This window comes from Pan troglodytes, chromosome 2, assembly GCF_028858775.2.
Source record: "Pan troglodytes isolate AG18354 chromosome 2, NHGRI_mPanTro3-v2.0_pri, whole genome shotgun sequence".
NCBI classification, from domain to species: domain Eukaryota; kingdom Metazoa; phylum Chordata; class Mammalia; order Primates; family Hominidae; genus Pan; species Pan troglodytes.
In genome coordinates this window covers 70675005-70699958 of record NC_086015.1, presented here as the reverse complement: position 1 = coordinate 70699958, position 24954 = coordinate 70675005, and the positions used below count along the sequence as shown (strand labels likewise).

Sequence of the window (24954 nt, the reverse complement as noted above, 5' to 3'; positions counted from 1 at the left end):
TGGACTTAGTTCTTTGGTATATAAGTTGACTTTCACCACTAAATCTAAGAAATCTGTGTTTGTATTTGTATTGACACAAATTAGGAATACTGATTGGAATAATGAAACAATGAGGAAAATTTTTCACATGGTGACAGTTACTGATTTTCCACATAAAACTACTCTTCCTGGTTTTCTGTCTTTTTAATCCAACTTTAGAGTATAAAAACGAAGTGAAATTAAACTGCCTTCATGCTACAGAAATAGGACAATTCCGTGAGAGACAATAGTCGCTCAACTGATAGTTTGATGTCCTACATCTGTCCATTGATTTGTCACAACTTGGGAACCATGAAGTTAAAATATTCCAATGTCCAGTGACCACCCCAACCAAAATCCTGCCAACAGGGTGCCCTTCCAAGAAACTCTGTGGTACCCTCAGAAAAGCCCTTTAAAATTCAACATGCTCCTCCTAGATGAACAAACTCTTCTTCAAACTGAGGGTGCTTTGGTCTTAGTGCCTGCCAACCAGTCTCTTCGGAGAAGCTGCAACCCACAGGACGGAAAGCTCCTAACTCATTTGCCAGAGCCCAGCATTGTGAAATGAAGTCAGAAATTTCCACAGTGCCAATAGCCACAAAAATAAGCCTTGCGCGTACAATCTGGGGTCCAGATCACCTAACCAGAGACCAAGTCACTCTTTAGAGTAAGTCAAAGTGTTTTGCTGGTGTGGTTGAATAAGAAATGGCAGTATACAGATATACCCCTGTTCTCTGTTCATCAAAGACTCTTCCCCATGTCTCTACCTAAAGGAGAAAAACAAGGGCGGGAGAAATAGATATTCAAAAGACAGAGCACACCTGACTTTAAAAAGTCATTCCCTGGCTTTGGTTTCAGCTCCCCATTTTGGTCCTTCGTGCATTACCATTTCCTCTCTTTTCTATGAGATTGTTATGTGCATCTAAATCTCAGATTAATTTAACAATCCCAACAATTTTGAGGACATCTGAGTGCTCACAGGTATGGCTTACATGAATCCTTAGCTTCATGACTCATAGTTCTGTGGTTCCCCAGGAAGTGCATCATTGAGAGAGAAAGGCTTTGGGAGCTAATGTTCTAAATATTAATTGAGGTTCTTAAATGTGAGCTCTCATTGCAGGCTCCAGACTCCCCCTGGAATGAAATTACATTGAACATTTAACATTTTTCAGAGTTCACCTTCTACTTTAAAGAAGGGGAAGAAAATTGTTTTGGCAATGCAGATGTCTATTAGTATACACATCAAGAATAATAAAACCATGGTTTTGGTTTTTTTTTTTTAAAAGGATGCAGAAAACAGCTCCCAGAGAAGTAATTTTTCAATTTCCTTGATTTGTTTAGTGGGAAATTGCTCTTCAATTTATTATAATTTGAAAAGACAATGAATTCTTCATTTGGAATTAAAGTAGAAATGACTGAAATGCATCTTGCTTGTCTCAGAATTTACAACCTGTTTGGATAAAGCATTTTGAGTCATGGATCATGGTTAAAACCCAAGACTTAGAAGGCTGGTAATGCATTCCACATGGTTTCTCCTAAATGATAATTATAGCTCATTCTGAACTACAAATTATATACACTAAAAATGTTAATTTAATTTAGGGTAACTGATTTTTTCCCTAAAAGCAGGTGTAATCGGAATTACATTGTCTAAATATTGTCAGTAATGCTAGACATGATGAATTGGTGTAACCAAATTATTTCGAATTTGACTTTATTTTGCGGATTTTCCTTGCAAATGTTCAGCCTGGTACGCATTCTCTGTGATTTATCCTGAACAGATCAAACATTAATGAAGAAAATCAAAACAAATGCCTCTCCCAGGCTCTCCAATATGGCTGTCGGAAATAGACTATCTAGGAGAGAAGAAAAGAGGATTAAAAACTGCAAACCAGCTTCCATGTGACTTCTTAGGATTTCCGAATCAGTCAGCATAAAAACAGAAACATTAATGATTATTGAAGTTGAAATTAACTGCAACCTCTGACGGAAAAGTACTTACTTATAAACTTTCAGTTAGTTTCTATAATGAAATATGGCAATGAATTAGCCATGATAACCTGGAAAAATAGGCTTAATGAGGAAAGCGGCTCATCTTTGGAAGCTGTGTTCTTCTCATATTTATTTCAGTGAATCTTCCTATTCCCACCCCACCAAAAAACACTGCCTTTTCACAAAGCCATCACTGCTTACAGGTAAAGGCAAATAGTTTGGAAAATTTTTAATTAGTCAAAACGTTCAAAGTGTCAGGAGGCTTAGAAACCATTCAAGTTCAGATACACTCAAAAGTCAGTATTCAGAAGGGAGGCAGACTATACCGTGAGTCATGGTTAGGGGCTGTGGCGCTGTGGCTCTGTGGCTCTGTAGCCCAGGGTTAGAACTGGCTTCCCAAACTTACTATGCCCAAGACCTTGAGGAATTTGTTTGATCAGTGTGAGCCTCAGTTTCTTCATCTGTCAAATGGGTATAATAATACAGGACAGGTATGAAAACAAAGAAAGCTTATCATAGAGTTTGGTGCCTAGAAATAATTTCTACATCTTTGCTGGCCTTATTGTAGCAAAAACTTAGAATGTATTTTAAAAATGTAGATCTTTGGGCTCCCACCCTGATAGATTCCAATTTGATCAGGGCACAGATAGGCATTTTGACAAACATCCAAGGTGGTCTTGGCGAGAAATATGGATGTGGTTCAACTCCCTTGTTTGAAAAATGATAAAAATAAGTCCCAGAGGGTGAAATGCCTTTCTCAAGGTCACACAGCTAGTGAACCACCTCATAGAGACCTCAGGTCTCTCATCTCCCATCCCAGCAGGCTCTCCACCACGGCTGTTTCCGTTTATTGAGCCTTTAGGATGAATTTCTTTTTTTTGAGATGGAATCTCACTCTGTCTCCCAGGCTGGAGTGCAGTGGCATGATCTCGGCTCACTGCAAGCTCCACCTCCTGGGTTCAAGCGGTTCTCCTGCTTCAGCCTCCCAGTTAGCTGGGACTACAGGCGCCCGCCACCACACCCAGCTAATTTTTTTTGGTATTTTTAGTAGAGATGGGGTTTCACCGTGTTAGCCAGGACGGTCTCGATCTCCTGACCTCGTGATCCACCCGCCTCGGCCTCCCAAAGTGCTGGGATTACAGGCATGAGCCACCACGCCAGGCCAAGATGAATTTCTTAACCAGAAGTTCACATTAGAAACATGTGAAGAGACTTTTCAATGACTCACACTCAACCCCCAGCATAGCTCTGCTGAATCTGAAAACAAGTGGCAGATCTCAGACCTGAACCCAACTGCCCTGGTGTTCCATAGCACCAGGCGGCTGCTCGTGTTAGCATCCCATGCTCATGTCAGACTGGAGTGCATAATGCGTAATTTAACTCATCTTTGGGTCATTCTTCTCTCCTGACGACACTGCTAGATCATGGTACTATACTAGAGACACAAGTTATTAAATGTATAATAAATATATTTTTGGTTTATTGCCCCTCTCTCAGTACAGAAATGCATTTTGTCATCCCTCCTCATTTTCCAAGAGCCTTTAATATACAGGTTAGGCTAAGATAGCGGTTCTCAACTGGGGGTGCTTTTGCCACCTGGAGAACATTTGGCAATGTCCAGAGACATTTTGGGGTGTCATGACTGGGAGGCAGTGTTACTGGCATCTTGTGAGTAAAGGCCAGGGATGCTGCTGCACATCCTACAATGCACAGGACAATCCCACAACAGAAGTATATGGCCCAAAATGTCACTAGTAGCAAGGTCACAAAACCATAAGCCAATCTGTGGAAGAAGGGCTCAGACTGGGGGATTTGCTTCTGAGGGAGCTGAAAGAGACTTATAGAGGGGAAAAAACTCATGTGGGAATGAACGAGGGAAGAGAAGTGTAGGCCCTACCATTTGGGAGCATCAGAGAGGTTCTGAAGAGGAAACAAAGAGTGGAGATTAGGGAGACAGAGATGGTGGGGCAGTCTTGAGGTGTGAGGGAGTCTGAAACTAAGAGAAAATGGTGCTTTAGGTTAGGAGTTGGATCCTCTTTAATACTCCTCAAGAAATGCAAGTTTAGATGGGAATTACTTATGTTTTGGTATCTTTGAATGTGACATTGCTCTGGGACTGGGCCCATGGAATGCTAGCTGATAGTACAGTTACAGAACAGTCCCTAGAATTGGATCCCTTTCCTGAAGATGATGAATAACATCTTAAAGTGTCAAAACAATTTTTCCTTTATTTAATACTGTTTAGGCCTTAGGTCAACACCATGCTTTTCAGTGAGGAGGAAAAGGGAGGTGGGAGAAGCCGAGTCAAAGACCCAGAAAGGCTCTAGAAGCAGGTTTCTGGATTGGCTTTGGTCACCAAAACCCCAATCACATTGACCAAGAGCCATTAACTTTCATGGTGACCCCAGGAAACCAAATAACTATATAATCTGTAGGTAAAATTCTTAGGCTGGTAAGGGCAGAACATTCTGTAAATACTGACTATGGGAAAGGATATCCCCTGTCACAGATTTTTACCATAATGGCCCACAACAACTCATGCCACCCCATGTCCAGGCATCTCTGCAACACAGCATCATCACTCCTTTCAACAACAGGCAGCTCCATTGTTCCACCCTCTTGAATTTGGGCTGCCCTTGCCACTTGTTTTGACCAATAGGATGTGGCAGAAGTGATGTTGTACAACTCCTGAAACCTGGGCCTTAAGAGACCTTGCAGCTTCTGCTGTCACCCTCCTGGAACCCTGATATGTCCCTGCTGTCAAGAAGTCCAGTGTTGCCTATGGGAGGAAGAGAAGGCGTGTCATGGAAAGCTGAGGCATCAATTACCAGACACATAAATGAAGCCACTGGGCTCTCCAGTGTCAGTCAAGCGGTCAAATGACTGCAGCTACGTGAGTGACCCCAGGCAAGACCAGCAGAAGAACCACCCAGATTGCCAATCCAGCAAATGAGGAGACAATAATAAATGATTGCTGTTTGGGGGTGGTTTGTTTCTCAGCAATTGGTAACTAAAAAAATTCTCTCAAAGTCCCCAGGAACAAATTGCCTTAGGCAAAAATTGCTCACACAGGCGGAGAAGGCAGCTGTGTCCTCCTCACTGTTTCTCTTTCTCCTAGGCCTACAACTCAATCTGGGTCTCAGGTAGTCAAAACTCTGAGGTCAGTAAAATGTCTTTGGCCCATTTTTGGTTCTTGTTAAGGATTCTTCTTTTCCCTCCCAGGAGCTCCTGTCCTCCCCACAGCAACTTCTAAAATACCAGGGCCACCAGGGGAGTAGCTAGTCACCACCAACCTTCTACCAGGCAGGACACCGTGTTCCAAGAAGTCCTCTTCTGGCTCACAAAAACTTTTCTTCCCTAAATATCCTGCTCCCACCTCGCAGTCACAGGGGAAATGGCTCAGATCTGTTGATTTATTAAGGTGTGACTGACTGAAAAAATGTTTCAACAGTATTTATTAATGATGATATTGTGAGAATCCTGTGTGCCTTAGGCACATACCACTGCTAAGTTTACACTGACCAGGTAATGGGGCACGGAAGGAAAAAGAATCAGAGCTATGAAGGGATTTGCCTGAGGGCACAGAGCTCAGAAAGACAGAGCTCAATCTTTCAGACTCGGAAGAGAGTGTTTTTCCAGTATTTAACATCACCTGATCTATAGGTGTGACCTGGGATACCTAATTTCAGAAACTGTGCCAGGGAAAGGAAGAAGGTCACTGGAGCATGTTTAGTCATTCAGTAAATGTTCGTGTGCTCACTGTCTGTAGGGCACCGTCTTAGCCATAGAGCTATATATAAGAATTACTGAGGATTTCTGAGCAAGTGAGCTCATGATGATATTCTAGTCCCCTGGAAGATCACTCTTCCAGTAACATACGTGAAGGGATTCGAATATCGGGTACGCAGCTAGGAGGCTACTTCAGTGCCTGAACAGGCAGGTTGGAAAGTTGAGAAGTTGTTGGCAGGGTGCGGTGGCTCACGCCTATAATCCCAGCACTTAAGGAGGCCAAGGCGGGCGGATCACAAGGTCAGGAGATCGAGACCATCGTGGCTAACACGGTGAAACCCCGTCTCTAATAAAAATACAAAAAAATTAGCCAGGCATGGTGGCGGGCACCTGTAGTCCCAGCTACTCAGGAGGCTGAGGCAGGAGAATGGCGTGAACCCGGGAGGCAGAGCTTGCAGTGAGCCAAGATTGCGCCACTGCACTCCAGCGTGGGCGACAGAGCGAGACTCCGTCTCAAAAAAAAAAGTTGAGAAGTTGTTTGGAGGCAAAAATTCACAGAATCATAGTTATGTTTTGAGAGATAGGATTTACGACCTGCTCTCCCTAATGACATATAATAATAAGGTTATGAACAGAGTCAGGCCAAGCTCTAGAGTCAGACAGAAGTGGACTTGGATTCCTGTTCCTTCAATAGCTGTATAACTTTGTCCGAAATTTTGTGCTTTCTAAATCTCAATTTCCCCATATGTAAAATGGGTCTCATAATGACACCAGCCTCAGAAGATGGTTGTGAGTATTGAACATCATCACATAGGCAAAGCACTAAATTTGTGCCTGGCTTATAAATATCCAGCAAGTGGTAGTTATTTTCACTGTTGCTCTGCTTGTATATGAATGTTTTCCCCACTTGCAAGCTTTTGCTGTGTGTCCATGTCCTCTTTCCTTTACCTTCATTGATGTGGTGTCATTGGGGTGTGTTTGAATGATTGGTCTGGCATTGTAGGGCCTTTGAGAAAACTGCATAAATATAATCTTTGGTGCTCCCAACTTCCATGCATTTTACCTATTGGTTTGACTGTGATTTTAAGAAGTCTTACTAAGTATCCAGCATTACCCTTGGGTCTGTATGACACATATTTTGATTTAAGAAACTCAATTATCTGGGAAACTCAGGACATCTCAGGTTCTGGAAAATTGCCTCAAGGGATTAACCGGTTTAATGGGGGAAGGTAGCAATCCTCTTCCCTCCCACTGCACACTCCTCTGAAATATCAAAGTTTTTCCCAGTGTTTGAATTGAGTCATATGTCAAGAAAAGCACATTGCATTCCGTTGACATAAGACAAATGCCATATGTTAAGTTTATTTTTAAATGGTGGATAAGAACGGGGAAACCATGTTCCAGTCTAAGAAAATATTGATGCTGTGGTGTTGGTGAGGCAGGTTATGGTTTAATTCTTACCTGTGGATTAAAGAATGAAAAATGAACCTACATCCATGGCCTGACATCTGTGTAAATGGAACGTAAGGATGGAGGCCTGTCTGCCTGCCTTATGTTCTTGGGATAAAGTAAATACTGAAAGTCTTGAAATCTTTCCTAAGCCTAACAACATTGGCACAGCTGGGGCCCAGATGCACCGCAGGGCGGGTGGAAGGTCTTGGGTAGGGTAGACAAAGCAGAAGTGAGACGATGCCTTGGAGTTTAGGGACGTGGGAAGAAATAGTGGGAAAAGGCTGCTTTTACCCAGAATTTTCCTTATGCACAATTAGAAAGTGGATGAAGTTGGAGTTTGAGCTGTCCCTTGTTGTGCTGGACCCCTGTTAACCTCAACAAGGATGGCATCATGTTCAAGAGGCCGAAGAGACTTGGAGCCAGCAGATGAGACATGGGGTTTTATTAGTGGGAAACTTACACACAGGGACGGTCCAGTGGTGGCAGACTGGGCAGAAGAACCACAACTGCTTGCAAAAAGCATGCAGTTTATATAGCATTTTCAGTTAGCACCCTCTGCCTAACAACCTCCACCTGGCAACCTTCAATTAACCCAAAACAAAGGGCCCGGATCTCCTGTACAGCTTACATTCCACAGGATGGATCCAAGGGCTTCAAATGTGCTCCACAGACAAGGAAAAAATCTCCCAGTTGGCCGCTCCTGGATTCCTTAGCTCGGAACTCCAGACACATATTCAGGTGCCATATGGGGTCATTTTCAGGGTAGGCTTAAGCAAGTTATTGCCGTCAGGTGCATCTGCCATACATCCCTCCACCCATCCCCTTTCTGGCCATCCTACCAGCTCACTCCCGATTCTATGTTCCACCCCCACCCTTCTCAATATTTACAGTCTCTCTTAATATGATCATGAGGGAAGTCTGGAAGTATCTCTTGAACCTAAAAATGCAGATGCCCCACACCTCATCTGTTCCCATCTTGGCACCATCCTACCTGCACCTCGGCAAGGAGATTTGGTCTCATGTTTGTCACCGCAAGCAATGGAAACAACTGGCGTGTCTGGCAACAGATGAAATAAGCCATGGTAATTTTGTATTGGTTCTGAGATATCTTGTTTATAAAATGGGACTAGTATTGGCTGCTTATTTCATGGAGTTCCTTGAAGATTAAATAATAACAGTTCTTGGCAAACAGCAGTCTATAAATTTTAGCTACCTGTATGATTATTCTACTTCTTGCTACTACATGTAATACTGTACAGCTGTTTTTAAAAAAATGATCTATGTTCTTCTATAGTAACAATGACTTCAAGGGCAAAAGAATGCAAATGAAAACAATAAGCACAGTGTACCATTTTTCTTTTTATTCAAAACAGCACCAATTGCCTGCCAAGAACACACTTGCCCAGCTTATCTCATTTTTACCAGCCTCTCAGACATTCAAGAGGAACTGGAAAATAAAAAATGTACAGGAATAGCATTTATATGTTTAAACAATTCTTTACAAAACAAAATTATACAGTTTTGGGATATACATATGTGTATAAAAACAGAAAACTCTCAGCAAAAATACAGATCAAACTCCTAAAGAAGTAAAGTGAGATCAGGCACGGTGGCTCACACCTGTAATCCCAGCACTTTGGGAGGCTGAGGCAGGTGGATCGCTTGAGGTCAGGAGTTTGAGACCAGCCTGACCAACATGGTGAAAACCTGTCTCTAACCAAAAATATAAAACTTAGCTGGGCATGGTGGCGTGCACACATAGTCCCAGCTACATGGGAGGCTGAGGCAGGAGAATTGCTTGAACCTGGGAGATGGAGGTTGCAGTGAGCTGAGATGGCACCACTGCACTCCAGCCTGGGTGACAAAGCAAGACTCCATCTCAAAAAAAAAAAAAAAAAAAAAAAAAAAAAAAAAAAAGTAAAGTGGATGAAATTTGGGGCTTTTTGTGTTTCTTTAATCTCTCAAAAAATTGAGGGGGTGTAGTTTGGGGTTAGAGGAAGGAATGATTTCAGTCTCATTCTTAATGGTTTTCATTTTGTATAGGAATTTATACTCATATACCTGTTACTTGTGCCATCAAAAAATACTTTAAAGGAGAAGGAGCAACCCATGCTCAGGTGTTCACTTTTAACCAAGTCAGTGTTTGTTCTTGAGTAAGCATGACCTGAATCTTACAATCTCAGAAGAGGAGGGCCCCACTGGGACCTTCTAGAAAAGGTGTGTGATCTACATGCGAGGGAACCGAGGCAACTAGCTTAAGGTCACATAGCAGAGGCAGTAGGGAGGGAAGAGGGGAGGGAAGGAACAAGTGGCTGGCTTTGGGGTGGGGAGGAGTCGTTGGATAAAAACTAGCTAATGTTGCAGAGCAGCTAAGGTTAAGGGGGCCTGAAGGCTGGAAGAAAGGAAGATGAACTAGAAGGATGTTAAAAGGTGTACGTAGCCGAAACACACAAAAGGAAAAATGTAGCATGCAAGTTTCTCAGGCTTTTCTCTTCCCAATGCTTACTGAGCGGCTTCTGGGTTTGCCTGCTCACCCTCTAGGGCCTTTTGTTGTGTTAATGCTGGGAATAGCAGAAAGATAATTTAAAAATATCCAGAAAATCTTGACATCTTTACATTAGAAAAGACCAAGAACCTCATGAAAGAAAATACCAGATCCAAAATGTCAAAAAATATCCAGAAAAATCTTGAAATCTTTACATTAGAAAAGACCAAGACCCTCATGAAAGAAAATACCAGATCCAAAATGTCAAAAAATAACCAGAAAAATCTTGAAATCTTTACATTAGAAAAGACCAAGACCCTCATGAAAGAAAATACCAGATCCAAAATGTCAAAAAAAATCCAGAAAATCTTGAAATCTTTACATTAGAAAAGACCAAGACCCTGATGAAAGAAAATACCGGATCCAAAATGTCAAGGGTAAGGAGTCAAGAAAGAACCATGCTAGAGGGAGTCTGGAAAGCGTGGAGGTTGCAGGGAGGTTCAACAAGAGTTGGCTGCACTCCAGAAACAATGGGATAAAAGGCGGAAAAGAGAACTTTATAACATTTCTGTGAGTTAAAAATGTAATCCCCTTTGCTCATTGTTTCTTGAGACTTCAGTAAAAATTTAAATTGTTCTTCAATATTTTCTGGATGTCAGACTTCATGCTATATTGAATGAGACAGTAGACCAAGTTACTAATGATGGCACTAAAAATCACCACTGCTGATGGAACTGGAAGGGGATAAACAACACTCTGAAATGCCAAGTTAGTATTAAGAGTATTAGAAACAGGCCCTCTCTCCGAATTGTATCTCCCAACCGTCTTCACTCCTTGCTCTCATCCCTTTGTTTCTCAGGCAAATACAAAAGTGACACGGTGGTCATATAAAGTCCACAACTGAAACCACTTTTTTTCCAATGTGATTTTTAGAAAGATTTTCATAACAGCACCATTTGCCTACCAGGAACACACTTTCCCAACTTTTGATTCTCATCTCCATAAGCCTTTGAGACTTTCAGTGAAACTAGAAAATGGAAATATGTAAAAACAGCACATGTCAAATCATCGCAACTTGGAAGAATAAAATATTCTCTCTCTTTGTTTCTCTCTCTCTCTCTCTCACACACACACACACACACACACACATACACACACACAAACATGAGGAAGGGAAAAAAACCAACTCATGTCCTCCATTTGTGCTGGCAGAGTACCAGGTGGGGGTGCTTAGGGACTTACTAAATTTGGTGCCCTGTTGAAAGCATAAGGTTTTTCTACTTAGTTACAAGCAGCCACTGCAGAGCGTTGGTTTATCCGCCCTTAGTGACCTTAGCCTGGTGAATGGGTTTTATGTACTGCATTTTCCAAACAGATCAGAATATGGAATATGCATTGACGTTTATGTGCCAAAAATTACCTGGGTGGCACCTTCCTATAAGAATGGAAATGATTCTCCTGAATCCCGCACACGTTGAACGAAGAATAAACAACCTTGTTGAAAGAGTCTACATGACCTGGAATGCTAAAAAGCCTTTGGTTTGCTTGCTGTAGTGCAAAAATATGAGAAATATTTAATCTTTAAAAATACACAATGGTATCATAATTTTGCTGCAGGTTCAAAGGCAGCACAATATAACTTAGGGTTTTTAAAATGTAATGTCATTGTATATTTTCAAATGCAAACAGCAGAGAGTTTGATAAATAGCTAGAGAGCACCAGACCATATCTTATCCTTATAAAAGTGTCTCCTGTGAATGTTCAGTGTATCTCTCAGAACATTCTTAATATGCTCCATAGCTGAATGTGCAGACAGCAACTCTATAGAAATGTATACACCTACTTGGTGTGCGGTCTATGTCGATTCCAAGTGAAGCTTATATAAACTTCAGATGCCCAGCCTTTTGCTTTTGGAAACACATCTAAATGTTTATAATTTTCTAGATCTCTTCTATACCCAGGGTTTTAAAAATTTTATTTTTGACACAATATTCCTGTTTTTTAAATAATCAAACCAAGTTATTTATAATATATCTTGATCTGTTTTAATCCATGTTTGATGTTTAATTGTGTATTTAAAACTTTATGAGTTTTATATCATAAAATTGATATATGGTCGTTATAAAATGGATTTTGTATAGTGTATGTTTAATTCAACTACAAGTAACAAAGACGTAAATATGGGGATTTATTGGCTCTTATAAAGCCTGGAACCAGGAACCAGGCAGCAGAGCAGCACTATCTAATAGAACTTTCTGTGATGATGGAAATGTTCTATTATTTGTCTTGTCCAGTTTAGTAGCCACTAGTCACAGGTAGCCACTGAGCACTTTAAATGTGGCTTAGTAGGGCTGAAGAATTAAACTTTTTATTTTATGTTATTTTAATTAATTTAAAATATTCATATGTGGCTACTGCTACTATCATAGCAGACGGCAAAAGTGGTAGCAGGTTGGTAGGAAGGAGACTCATGGTCCTTCATCCTAGTGTTCTCCCGTCCATGGCTTCTGCCCTCCAGATCTCCTCATGGTCCAAGATGGCTGCTGGGAGCATACCAGGAATCCACATCCCAAGCAGCAGAAAGCAACATAGGCAAAAGGGCAAATCCCTTCCCTTTCTAGAAGCCCTTTCTAGCTGTCATATACAACACTTCTACTTGCCTAGAACTTAGTCTTATGACTACACCGAGCCATAAGGAGTCTGGAAAATATTTGGGGTTTATTTTATTTGTGTATTAATTTTGTTCTGTTTTGGTTTGATTTTGTTTTCTTTTTTGACTGAGGAAGGGATTCGAGGGCAGGTAGTTCACAGTCCCTGCCACAAAAAGTTGCACAGTTCATCATTCCCTTCCGTTCCTCCGATCCCCAACCCAAACCCATTACTAGTCCTCAGAGATAACTGCCATTAGTAACATTGGATGTAACCATCTGGCAAATTCATTTGTACACAAACATATACCGTTTTTACATTATGCATTATTTACAACGTATCTTGGATGGCTTTCGATGATAGTATATATAGATCTACATAGTTCTACTTCATTCAATAGACAATAAATTCCACGAGGGCAAGAACTGGGCCTGCTGTATTCATCTTTGTGCCCTACATATAGTAGACATTGAAAGAAATCAGCACCATTGTGTCTCAATTTACGGATGTACCATACTTTATTTAATCCATTCTTTTCTCCTAACCCTCCAAATAACAAATCCTCCCGAGAAAAAACAACTTTGCTTTATTCTCAGAGAACTCTGCAGCATTAACTAAATTAGCTATGCCCCTGACAATCTAATTTTCTAATTGTCTTTCCAATCAACTGCAAAAATTGATTGTCTCCACTCTTTTGTGATTTGATTCCATTGCTATAACAACTCAAAAATATGTATCCATGTATCTGTTACTCCAGCCATGAAGATATGTGTGGATTTAGAGACAGCACCAGCTAAGGAAAAATCAAATTGTTTAAAAATTCTCTTAAGAAAGGAAATAAATCACTTCTTTGTGTTTTCCAGACATGGCCTAGTACAGATATATTCTACAACTGGAGAAAAATGGTTATGATTAAGGCTTAGAAGTGGAGTGCAGTGAAGAAACTTTAGGGAAACCTGACAACCACCCCCTCTGCTGATCCCTGTGGAATTTTACATGGATAATGAGTAAAAGGTATAGCTGAAGAAACAGAGAGACAGTTTGGCAAACAGGAAAGAAGCACGAACCCCTGACTTCATTTTCTTATCGTTCAAAGGGTGACAGTGTCCCTTGCATCGTGTCCAGCGTCATGGTGTGAATTCAATGAAATCATCAACGTATTCACCTACCATATGTTGCCTGGCACATAGCAGCACTCACACAATCAGAGCTGTATATGTGGAAAATATTCACTTGTTTCCCACATACTGGAATGGGTGCTAAGAACCACTGAGTCCATTTAAGGAGAGAGATTTTTTTTTCCTTTTTTGAGACAGAGTCTCACTCTGTCACCCAGGATGGCGTGCAATGGTGCGATTATCGGCTCACTGCAACCTCCACCTTAGGGAAAGAGATCTTTACAACAGTCTCTACCATAGCGAGTAACTGAAACTGTTAGGGCCTGCAATGTAGCATATTTTCATTTCTGTATAAAGGCATCCTTACTGATATATAGTCCATACATATTTGGGTATCTCCTATACTAATCGATTAAGGCATTCTTGATACCTAGAGGACATAAAGACCAGCACAATATGCAGGACAGCGGCAATCCACTAGACCAGAAAGAAGCTCCATATTACAGACACCAGGAAATGTTTCTAAACCAGAGATTTCCCTCAGTCATCTGCACCAGAAATCCTTAGAGCTGCTAGTTAAAATGTAAATTCCTGGGGCCCAATTAAACATGCAGAATCAGAATTCATAGGGGTGAGGTCTACAGGTCTCCAATTTAACAAGATGACCAGGTCATTTTTGTGCATAGAAAAATTTAAAAATCATTGTCCAAGAAGGACTTAAATTGAGTAACAATAACTAAATCGAATAACTGGGTGCTTTTTAGAACCTGTCTTGTTGAAGTGACACAGCTGACACAGTAGAATACAAAGAGGAGTAACACAGGTACCCTCTCCTCAAGAACACAGTGTCACGAGCACAGAGTAGAGATGAGTAGGAGGAGAAACAGCAGAAAGGAAGGAGGGATTAGCTCTTTAAGACATTGCTAGGGGAGGCTTTAAAGAACAGGTGATATCTGAGCTAGGCTTTGAAGGCTGAACAAGAGTTCACCAAGTTGCCGAGCTGGCACAATACATAGTCTAGGGCAGTACTTCTCAGACGTTACTGCATATAGGAATTGCCTGGGGAGCCTGTTAAAATGCAAACTCTATTTCAATCAGTCTGGGGTAAAGCTCCCAGATGGTGCTAATGTTCCATGGACCACATTTTGAGTAGCAAAGCTCCAGAGAAAGAAATGGCATAGTCATAATGAATCAGACAAGTGTGTATTAGTTTGTTCTCATGCCACTAATAAACACATGCCCAAGACTGGGTGATTTATAAAGGAAAGAGGTTTAATGGACTTACAGTTCCACATGGCTGGGGAGGCCTCACAATCATGGTGGAAGGCAAAGGAGGAGTAAAGTCAAGTCTTACATGGTGGCAGGCAAGAGAGCATGTGCAGAGGAACTCCCCTTTATGAAACCATCAGATCTCATGAGACTTATTCACTATCATAAGAACAGCACGGGAAAGACCTGCCCCCCGTGATTCAATTATCTCCCACCAGGTCCCTCCCATAACACGTGGGAATTATGGAAGCTACAATTCAAGATGAGATTTGGGTGGGGACACAGCCAAACCATACCAGTTTCCATTCTTCTGATAGTGAGGCAGGAATTACATAGTTTGTTGCAACCTTTTTTACTTCTCTTATGGAGAACCAACTGATCTCTTCCCTTCTACTCAGGAATATCATTAACCATCATTAAATAAATACACCCCTTAGGCATCTCACCCTAGACCCTGCTACATGGAGTTACCTGAGGAAAAAGCAACTCAATCTAAAACCAATATCAGCAATTCTAAGCATTCAGTAAACTGGCCAGTACATTTTAGTGGTTATTGTTTTACATCTATTTTCCTGTATCTTTTACTGTTCTGCCCTTCACCTCAGCCACAGATTTACTTCTTTTTTTATTGTATCCTCAAATTAAGGAACAACAGAACATACTTTCTCCAATGCAAATTCTCAGTGCTCCCCAAGTCCCACCTGTATACCACACCTCGGGGAAGATGCCAGAGATTGACTCTCTCATTGTCTTTGCTATGTTCTAAGAAATTCCCCCTACAATTACAGCTCTCAGCTTAACCTTTCTCCCAATCTCTAGACTGTCCTGCCAATAGAGAATACAGTGAAACGGTATGGAACATACACAGTGGAACAGAGGACACTGATGGAACAGTGTTTATAAGCACAAAGTTTGGAAGTACGGAATCCTAGATAAAATCCTGACTGTGGAATTAGCTGCGTGACCTTCGGCAAATTACTTCATCTCTTTGAGCCTCAGTGTCTTCACATATAAAATGAGAATAATAAAGGCCCTTATCTCATAGTATTTCTGAAAGTGTTAAAAAAGCAAACCTAAGTAAAGGGCCCAGTACCTGGTTTGTCAGAGTTATTTTTTAAAAAAGTTGTAGCTGTCATCATAATCAGACTCACTCTCCCTACTGTATAACCTCCACTGTCACCTCCGTTTCAGTTCCAATCCCTGTACTGACCCAGATGCCCAATTCACACACCTGAACACCCTGCACCCATCCGCCTTCACAGTGCCTTCTCTTACCCATAGATACTACTCTGTTTTTTTTGTCTGAAGCCATTTTCTGCTTGTGTATTTCTTCTAAAAGACTGAATCTTGTTTGCAGAGAAGGACAAACACACCCACATAACCCACGTTTGCTATCTCACCATGTTTTATTATAAGCCTTGTGGACAATCATGACAGGCGAGGGAAAAGGCAGCCTAGGAGAAAATGTTCCTGGATGCACTTGCCAAGCCAAGGTGTGGCCATGACAACCTGTGTACACACATGGATACCACTGAGATTTTTCTGTTTAGGATTTTGGCTTGCTTAACTACTGATCATATCTAATCTGTCTCATATATTTGAAGTAATTAACTACGGTTCTGTGTCCTGCAGTGCACTTGCATATTGCCACAATGACAGGCATTCCAAACTTTTGAAAGTTTGCTACTTACATCAAGATGGACTGAGTACACTTAAGCTGAATCTTGAAACACTTAAATAGTTAACCAATTTATTGTGAAATCAATTCGCCCTTTCACACTTAACTCTGTGAGTGTCTCAATTCATCATATCTGGAGATTCAATGTAGCACATGTGTTGGGGAGGAGAGTTTTTTCTTTGTGTAGTGTGTTGTCTTCTGTCCTGGAATAGGACAATGGGTAAGTAATGGATTATCAGGAGAAGTGAGAAAACTGATTTCCAATTAGTTTTCTTCCTCGAAGTGATTTAGGAGAGGTGAACTTTATTTCCTAAGCTGGCATTTTTCAAACTTTCAAAGATTGATTCATTCAAAAAAATGTTCCTGTGTGCTCCTATGCATGTGAATAGGATACACTAGGGATACACTGATCCCAGCACACCTCCATGATTTCTCTGTACAAAGGTCCATGGGCAGCATCTGACTGGAACGGAGAGAGCCATGGCACCTTCTACAAAGCCTTATGTGTACAGCAAGGGTGTGCACCAAAGGATGCTGTTTCTCCTTTAGTTATTTATTTGAGGCAATTTGGGATGAAGGTCCTGATCAGCATCATTTCAAATCCATTTTCCTACTCTGAGCCTTAGAAGAGGGGCTGAAGCTACTCCTTGGCTCTGCTACTAATTGTTAAATGAAACAAACATGATGCCTCCCATCACGGCGGTTACAGTCTAGGGAGGGGATAAACAGACAATGAATGAGGAAAGAAACAAAAAAGTTGAATGAAGATGGCAAGAAGTGTTATTAAGGAGATGAATAAGGTAGTGTGATAGAGAATAATGAGGAAGACCAGGGCAGGTGACATGTAAGGAGAAATTTGAAAATGAAGCATCAGGCATACAAAGAACAGAGGAACAGGTCTGTGTGCCGATAGAAGGCCCATGAGCCTAGAGGTGAGAGTAGAGTTGTATCTGCAGTGTGGGATGCCGGGGATGAATAGTGCTAGATGAGGTTGGAGAGGAGGACAGAGCTACATCCCACAAACTCCATGTAAGTAATGGGTTTGTGTGTTATGCCAAGTGTAATAGAAAGCCACTCAAAGATTTTGCAGAGCAGGACTCCTCCCTTTTTTATTACGTGAAATCTTACTTGTAAGACCAATATTTTACATGATTATAGCAGACCAACTCAGACTGAAGCAAGGATGGGGACGCAGAGCTTGCCAAAGAGGTGTTCTCCTCCCGGGCTCACTCCTGTGGCACCTCCCTGAGCCATTAGCTCTGCAGGCCACAGTTAGCTCGCTGTTCTAGGCAAAGGGGAGCCAGAGCTGATATTTCAGGCAGATAATGATTTCAACTAGGGGTGAGTGAAAAGAGTGGCATCAGGACCTAGAGTCACCCTGCTCTGGAGAAAACAAATTTGAAATGATGCTGATCAGGGCGGTCACATGATTTCTGTTAGCATTGTTCAGCATCCCAAGCCAGGAATTGAGAAAGTGGACAGCTGGAGTTGAGTAAGACAGTTGCAACCAGAGCTCTAAGATGTTGGTTATAGGTCCTAGTTTGCTAGGAAAGAAGAAAATAACTCAGGGGAGGATTGGAGGGAGAAACTCAAGGAAATAGAGCTCCCAGGAGATCAAAGGGAATATTAGCTGGGCAAGTGCAAGGAAAAAGCAGAAGAGAGTGCCAGGGGTATTGGGTAGAGATGTTCTGGGTGACAAGATCCAAAATGCAACCTGTGACTGGGAGTAGTGGCTCACACCTGTAATTGCAGAGCTTTGGGAGCCCAAGGCAGAAGGATCACTTGAGGCCAGGAGTTTCAGACCAGCATGGGTAACATAGCAAGACCCCATCTCTATTTAAAAAATTGTAAAAATAGCTGGGTGTGGGGATGCATGCCTGTAGTCCCAGCTACTCAGGATGCTAAGGCAGGAGGATGGCTTGAGCCCAGGAGATGGAGGCTGCAGTGAGTTATGGAGCACCACTCCACTCCAGCCTGGGCAACAGAGCAAGACCTGGTGTCAAAAAATAATAATTTTAAAAATAAATAACTAAACAAGAGAGAAAAAAAGCAGGCTGGGCACGGTGGCTCATGCCTATAATTCCAGCACTTTGGGAGGCCAAGGTGGGTGGATCACTTGAGGCCAGAAGTTCGAGACCAGCCTGGCCAACATGGTGAAATGCCATCTCTACCAAAACTACAAAAATTAGATGGGCATGGTGGCATGTGCCTGTAGTCCCAGCTACTTGAGAGTCTGAGGTATGAGAATCACTTGAATCACAGAAGCTGTAGTGAGCCAAGATTGCGCCACTACACTCCAGCCTGGGCAAAAGAGCGAGACTCTATCTCAAAAAAAGAAAAGAAAAAAAAGAAAAACAAAAAACAAATCATAGCTTGTGCATTACTAAGACAAGTGCAGTTAAAGGTTGCTGGAATGTAAGAGACCCAGGAAGTGTGAAGTCATTGGCTGGCTGAGCAGTAGGAGTGCTGAAGTCACGCAGGACGTGGTAGGAAGGATGGACAGAACTGTAGACTGGGTATGGATGAGAATTCATCAATATATCATGGTGACAACAGTGGGGAGAGGGTGATAGAGCTGAGTTACAGAGTCTTAAAGAGTAAAGCTTATTTGTTGTAACTTAATCAGTATTTCAGAAACCCAAAAGTGTATTTAAAAAGGTATTTATTATCCTTTGTATCTATCACTCAGCTTAAGAAAGCTTTATACCAACACTATTGCAGTCACCTGTGTGAATCCTAACGTATTTGTTCTCCTTTCTACTCTCACCAATATAACCACTGTTCTAATATGATGCTTATTATTTCCAAGCATTGCTTTACTTTTTTACTATATATAAAGTTTCCTTTAATGAAGCTTTGTTTTCCATGTCTTTAAATGTTGTGTAAATGATATACTATGTATTTGTCCACAATATGCTTTTTTTTTTTTTTTTGAGACAGAATTCCGTTTTTGTTGCCCAGGCTGGAGTGCAATGGTGTGATCTCGCTTCACTGCAACCTGTGCCTCCTGGGTTCAAGCGATTCTCCTGCCTCAGCCTCCTGAGTAGCTGGGATTACAGGCATGTGCCACCGTGCCCAGCTAATTTTGTATATTTAGTAGAGACAGGAATTCTCCATGTTGGTCAGGCTGGTCTCGAACTCCCAACTTCAGGTGATCTGCCCGCCTCGGCTTCCCAAAGTGCTGGGATTACAGGCATAAGCCACTGCACCTGGCCTACAATATGCTTTTATCATTCAACAGTAAATTATATAATATATAAAATATTTACTTATATAACATGTATATATTATATATAATATAGTATAATATAGTATATTATATATACTATATTATATACTATATATAGTATATTATATATACTATATATACTATATATGTGTATATATATACAGTATATATATACTATATATATACAATATATACATATTAGTATATATTGTATTATAGTATATATTGTATAATATAGTATATTGTATATAATATTTTGTATATAATATTGTATATAATATAGTATATTGTATATAATATATTGTATAAGATAGTATATATATAATATAGTATATAGTATATTATATATACTATAGTATAGTATATATAATATACTATAGTATATATAATATATCCTGGGTCTCTTACATTCCAGCAACCTTTAACTGCACTTGTCTTAGTAATGCACAAGCTATGATTTGTTTTTTGTTTTTCCTTTTTTTCTTTTCTTTTTTTGAGATAGAGTATCGCTCTTTTGCCCAGGCTGGAGTGCAGTGGCGCAATCTTGGCTCACTACAGCTTCTGTGATTCAAGTGATTCTCATACCTCAGACTCTCAAGTAGCTGGGACTACAGGCACATGCCACCATACCCATCTAATTTTTGTATTTTTGGTAGAGACGGCATTTCACCATGTTGGCCAGGCTGGTCTCGAACTTCTGGCCTCAAGTGATCCACCCACCTTGGCCTCCCAAAGTGCTGGAATTATAGGCATGAGCCACCGTGCCCAGCCTGCTTTTTTTCTCTCTTGTTTAGTTATTTATTTTTAAAATTATTATTTTTTGACACCAGGTCTTGCTCTGTTGCCCAGGCTGGAGTGGAGTGGTGCTCCATAGCTCACTGCAGCCTCCATCTCCTGGGCTCAAGCCATCCTCCTGCCTTAGCATCCTGAGTAGCTGGGACTACAGGCATGCATCCCCACACCCAGCTATTTTTACAATTTTTTAATAGAGATGGGGTCTTGCTATGTTACCCATGCTGGTCTGAAACTCCTGGCCTCAAGTGATCCTTCTGCCTTGGGCTCCCAAAGCTCTGCGATATAGTATATACTATACTATAGTATATTATATATGCTATATTATACTATAATATAATATAGTATATATAATATATACTATATTATATTATATCATAGTATATAGTATAATATATAGTATATTATAGTATAGTATATAGTATAGTATATATAGTATATAGTATAGTATATCATAATATAGTATATATAATATATACTATATTATATTATAATATACTATACTATAATATAATATAATATATATTATATAGTATATACATATTATGTAATATGTATTTTTATACATTATATAGTGTATATGTATCATATAATGTATAAAATATACACATTATTTTCCTGAATATATATACACATTATTTTCCCTAATATATAGAGTATATATAATGTATAAAATGTGTATACATATTATAGAATATATATATATTATTATAAAATATGTATACATATTATAGAATATGTATATATTGTATAATATATAGAATATGTATATATTGTATAATATATAGAATATGTATATATTGTATAATATATAGAATATGTATATATTGTATAATATATAGAATATGTATATATTGTATAATATATAGAATATGTATATATTATAGAATATGTATTCATTGTATAATATGTACATATCCTATAATAATATATACATAGCTATATATACATATTCTATAATATGTATATACAATATATACATATTCTATATCTATATATACATATGTGTGTATAAATATATGTGGCAAATGCATTTTTAAACTTTTTTATAATTTTTCTTTTTGCTATCTTTTGTTGAGCCTATTTTCTTAATTATATACATATTTATCATATGTATATAAAAATACATATGTTATACATTATATGTATATATTTCATATATAAATATATAGTATACATTAATTATAATATATGTATATAATATACATTATACATATTGTATATTTATATATTGTATAGTATACATATATTAAGTATGTCATATATTAAGTGTATGTAAGTATAAATATATATTAAGTATACACAAAGTATGTATACATATATCAAGTATATAATATATAATACATATAATATATATAAAATATATGTAAGGTATATATACATACATATATAGAGAGGGAGAGTTCACGTTCACTGCTGCATAGTTTTTTATTATGTGAATACGCAATTTATCCTTCTTCCTCTTGGAGAACATGAAGTCAGTTCTAATGTGTCTCATTTCAAACACTGCTCCAGTGAACATCTTTGTACGTATCTTCATGTGTGTCTGGGTGAGAGCTGCTCTGGTCTTACCTAGCTGTGAAACTCTTGGTCATAGTGTGAGGGCTTCTTTAGCATGACTAGATACTGCCAAATTGCTCTTTCGTGTAGTCATAAACATTTATATTCTCTCCAGGAGTCTAAGTTTCCATTACTCCATATCGTCATCTCCACTTGATATTATCCAACTTTTTAATAGGGTGTGAAATGATATTTACTAAGGTTTTGGCATCTACTTCCCTAATTACTAGTGTGGTTAAGAATCTTTTCATATTTTTGTGGGTATTCATGTTTCTTGGTCTGTGAATTGCTTCAATGTATCTATTACCCATTTTCTGTAAATTGGTGTTATTTTTTAATTGGTATATAGAACCTCATTATATATTCTAGACACTAATTCTGAGTGGCAAATGCATTTTTAAACCTTTTTTAAGATTTTCTTTTTGCTATCTTTTGTTGAGCCTATTTTCTTAATTTTAATATTGAAAAATGTATCAGGCTTTTCTGTGCTGTATTTAAGAAATCCTCAAAGGAAAAGTTCTAGAATGAGTGTGATCTGGAAGCATCCATGATCAGTGAGGGAAAAATCTGTCTTTTACTTTTTGTCCTGAGTTATAGAAAGTAAGAAAGGTTGAATGACCTCTACTTGAAAAAAGGATTGCTATTAAGTTTTCTAGGGAAAAGACTGCATTGTATAGTGATATTTCATGTCAAGCAAAGAGAATTCTAGAGACTTCAGTAGAAGGGGGTTGGTGGTGGACAGGCAGGACAAGGAATGAAAGAGAAAGGATGAGTAAGGCAGAGGTGAAGAAGAAAAGGAAGTGGTTGGAAGGGCTCACTTTCTGGCCAGTGATCATGCATCCCAGCAGCAAAGGGAGGCAAAGTGGAAGAGGGAACTGTTGTAGATCTCTTCAGCCCCTGGGCTCTTTGCAGACTTAAATGTACATGTGAATCACCTAGGGATCTCATTAAAATTCATATTCTAATTCAATAGGTCTGAGACCCAAGACACTGCGTTCCTAACATTAAAATTAATATTCTAATTCAGTGGGTCTGGGACTTAAGATACTGCATTCGTAACAAGCTCCCAAGCGATGCTGATTCTGATGGTGCAGAGCCTATCAAGTTAGTACACCATCCTTTGCATCCTTCAACAGTGCATTTCACAATAAGCTAAATGGTTTCAGAAAGAGTATTCACAAACAACAGATCTACAAAAATATTGTTTGACCCAGAACATTTCTAGTTTCTTCCAGAGATTTATACTTTTTTCCTTCTTCCAGTTCCCCAGGTCATCAGACTAAACATCCAAGCATGTGAATAACAAGGTCGGAGGCCATTGCTTTGATTGGACACAGCTGGTGCCTGGGCCGGGCAATGGGAACTAGGCTGGGCTGTCTAGGGGCTTTCTGGTGACTGAGGAAGCTGAACTGACTCAGGCTGATGGCACACACTCTTTTAAAAGAAAATGGGAGGAAATGCCTGAAAACTAAGCCTAGGATCCCACAGGGAGGGCAGAAGGGCTAACCTCACTTGACACAATTTATCATATGCAGTTGTTCTAGAAGAGTCAGGCAAATATGACATCCAGGTATCAGGTTGTACAATGACTTTGCTAATTTGAGCACCTAAACTAGCCCAGTTAGTATTCCCATCCTAAGGATATGTTATCATGAATGGTGCCATCTGTTTATCTATCTGCCTATCATGGGTCCAATAATCATCTGTCAGTTTATTTTTCCCAGAAATGTATGAACCACTTTTAAGCCCAGGGCTTTAAAGAAATGGAGGAGGCTGGGCTCGGTGGTTCACACTTGTAATCCCAACACTTTGGGAGGCTGAGGTGGGAGGATACCTTGAGTCCAGGAGTTCAAGACCAGCCTGGGCAAAATAGCGAGACTCCAACTCTAAAAAAGAAGAAGAGGAAGAAGAAGAAGGAGAAAGAGGGAGGATGGAAGAAGAAAGAAGGAAGAAAAAGAAAGAGAAGGAGGAGGACAAGGAGAAGGAGAGAAAGAAAGAAGGGAAGAGGAGGAAGAGAAAAGAGAAGAGAAGGAAATTCAAGCGCTCATTGAGAGTTTGTCATTTACTAGCTCTATAACCTGGGAGAAAAGGCCACTTTACCTCTCTGAATCTCAATTTCCTCATTCATAAAATGTAGAAAATGATGTTAATACTTTCTAAAGATTATAGTTTGTGATTTTCCTTTTATTTTGTTCATTTTTAGCTCATTTAAATCAAAATTTCTATAGAGGAGCCATGAACATCCATGTGCTTAGCAAACGCTGAAGTCCTTTAGTCTGACTGAGAAATGAGAGAAAAAAAGAAACCATCTCTTGAAGGAACAGTGGAAATAATGTGGCTTCAACGAGATTGCTATAGATCTGTTACCTTGTGGACACAGTCCAAGGCCATTTTGGTTCGTCTTGAGAAATGCTCAATCCAAGAACTCTTAGAGCTTGTTGGAGCTCAGCTGATATAATTTTAAGATGATTTTGCCTTCCTCCATGAAATTCATTATTTATTACTGTGAATGGCCTAAATCAACTGACAGTTTTTGCTGTGCTGATTGAAGAGGCACATTTCCATTTGTGAGAAATGTATTGCTTTAGCCATGAATTCTTTTCTCTGAGCTACATCGTATGTTGGTTTTCCCCCAATTTTTTTTTCTTTTTTAAAAAATAATTTTGGGGGTTTCTATCATGTTAGGAGAAAATGGAGATCAAAAGACTTGCACATTGTCTTGAAATTCAATTACTAGGTTTTTTTGTTGTTGTTGTTTTATTTTTTTAAACACTGAATCTTGGAGTCAGGGCATCTGAGTTCCTCTTTGTTGTTGCCTCTTTTGCAAAAAGAGAAATGAAAACAAGCCCTTGGAAGACCCTGGGCCCCAGAGCATGGAAAAATTTATTGTCATGCAGGATGCATGAAGGGTTTCAGAAGTTTGAGATGAGAACAGGAATTCGAGTGGCCTCAAAAATACTCTACTTTCAGGAGGACACTTGGA

At 39.7% G+C, this 24954-nt stretch overlaps 1 long non-coding RNA gene across 1 annotated transcript; it reads left to right on the top strand.

The window, feature by feature from the left end:
• The first annotated feature begins 7819 nt into the window (after window positions 1–7819).
• On the top strand, window positions 7820–15759 carry LOC129143501 (uncharacterized). The gene is made up of 3 exons (XR_008547002.1): window positions 7820–7929; window positions 13189–13339; window positions 15532–15759. It is a non-coding gene; the product is annotated as an uncharacterized LOC129143501 (long non-coding RNA).
• The last annotated feature ends 9195 nt before the right edge of the window (window positions 15760–24954 follow it).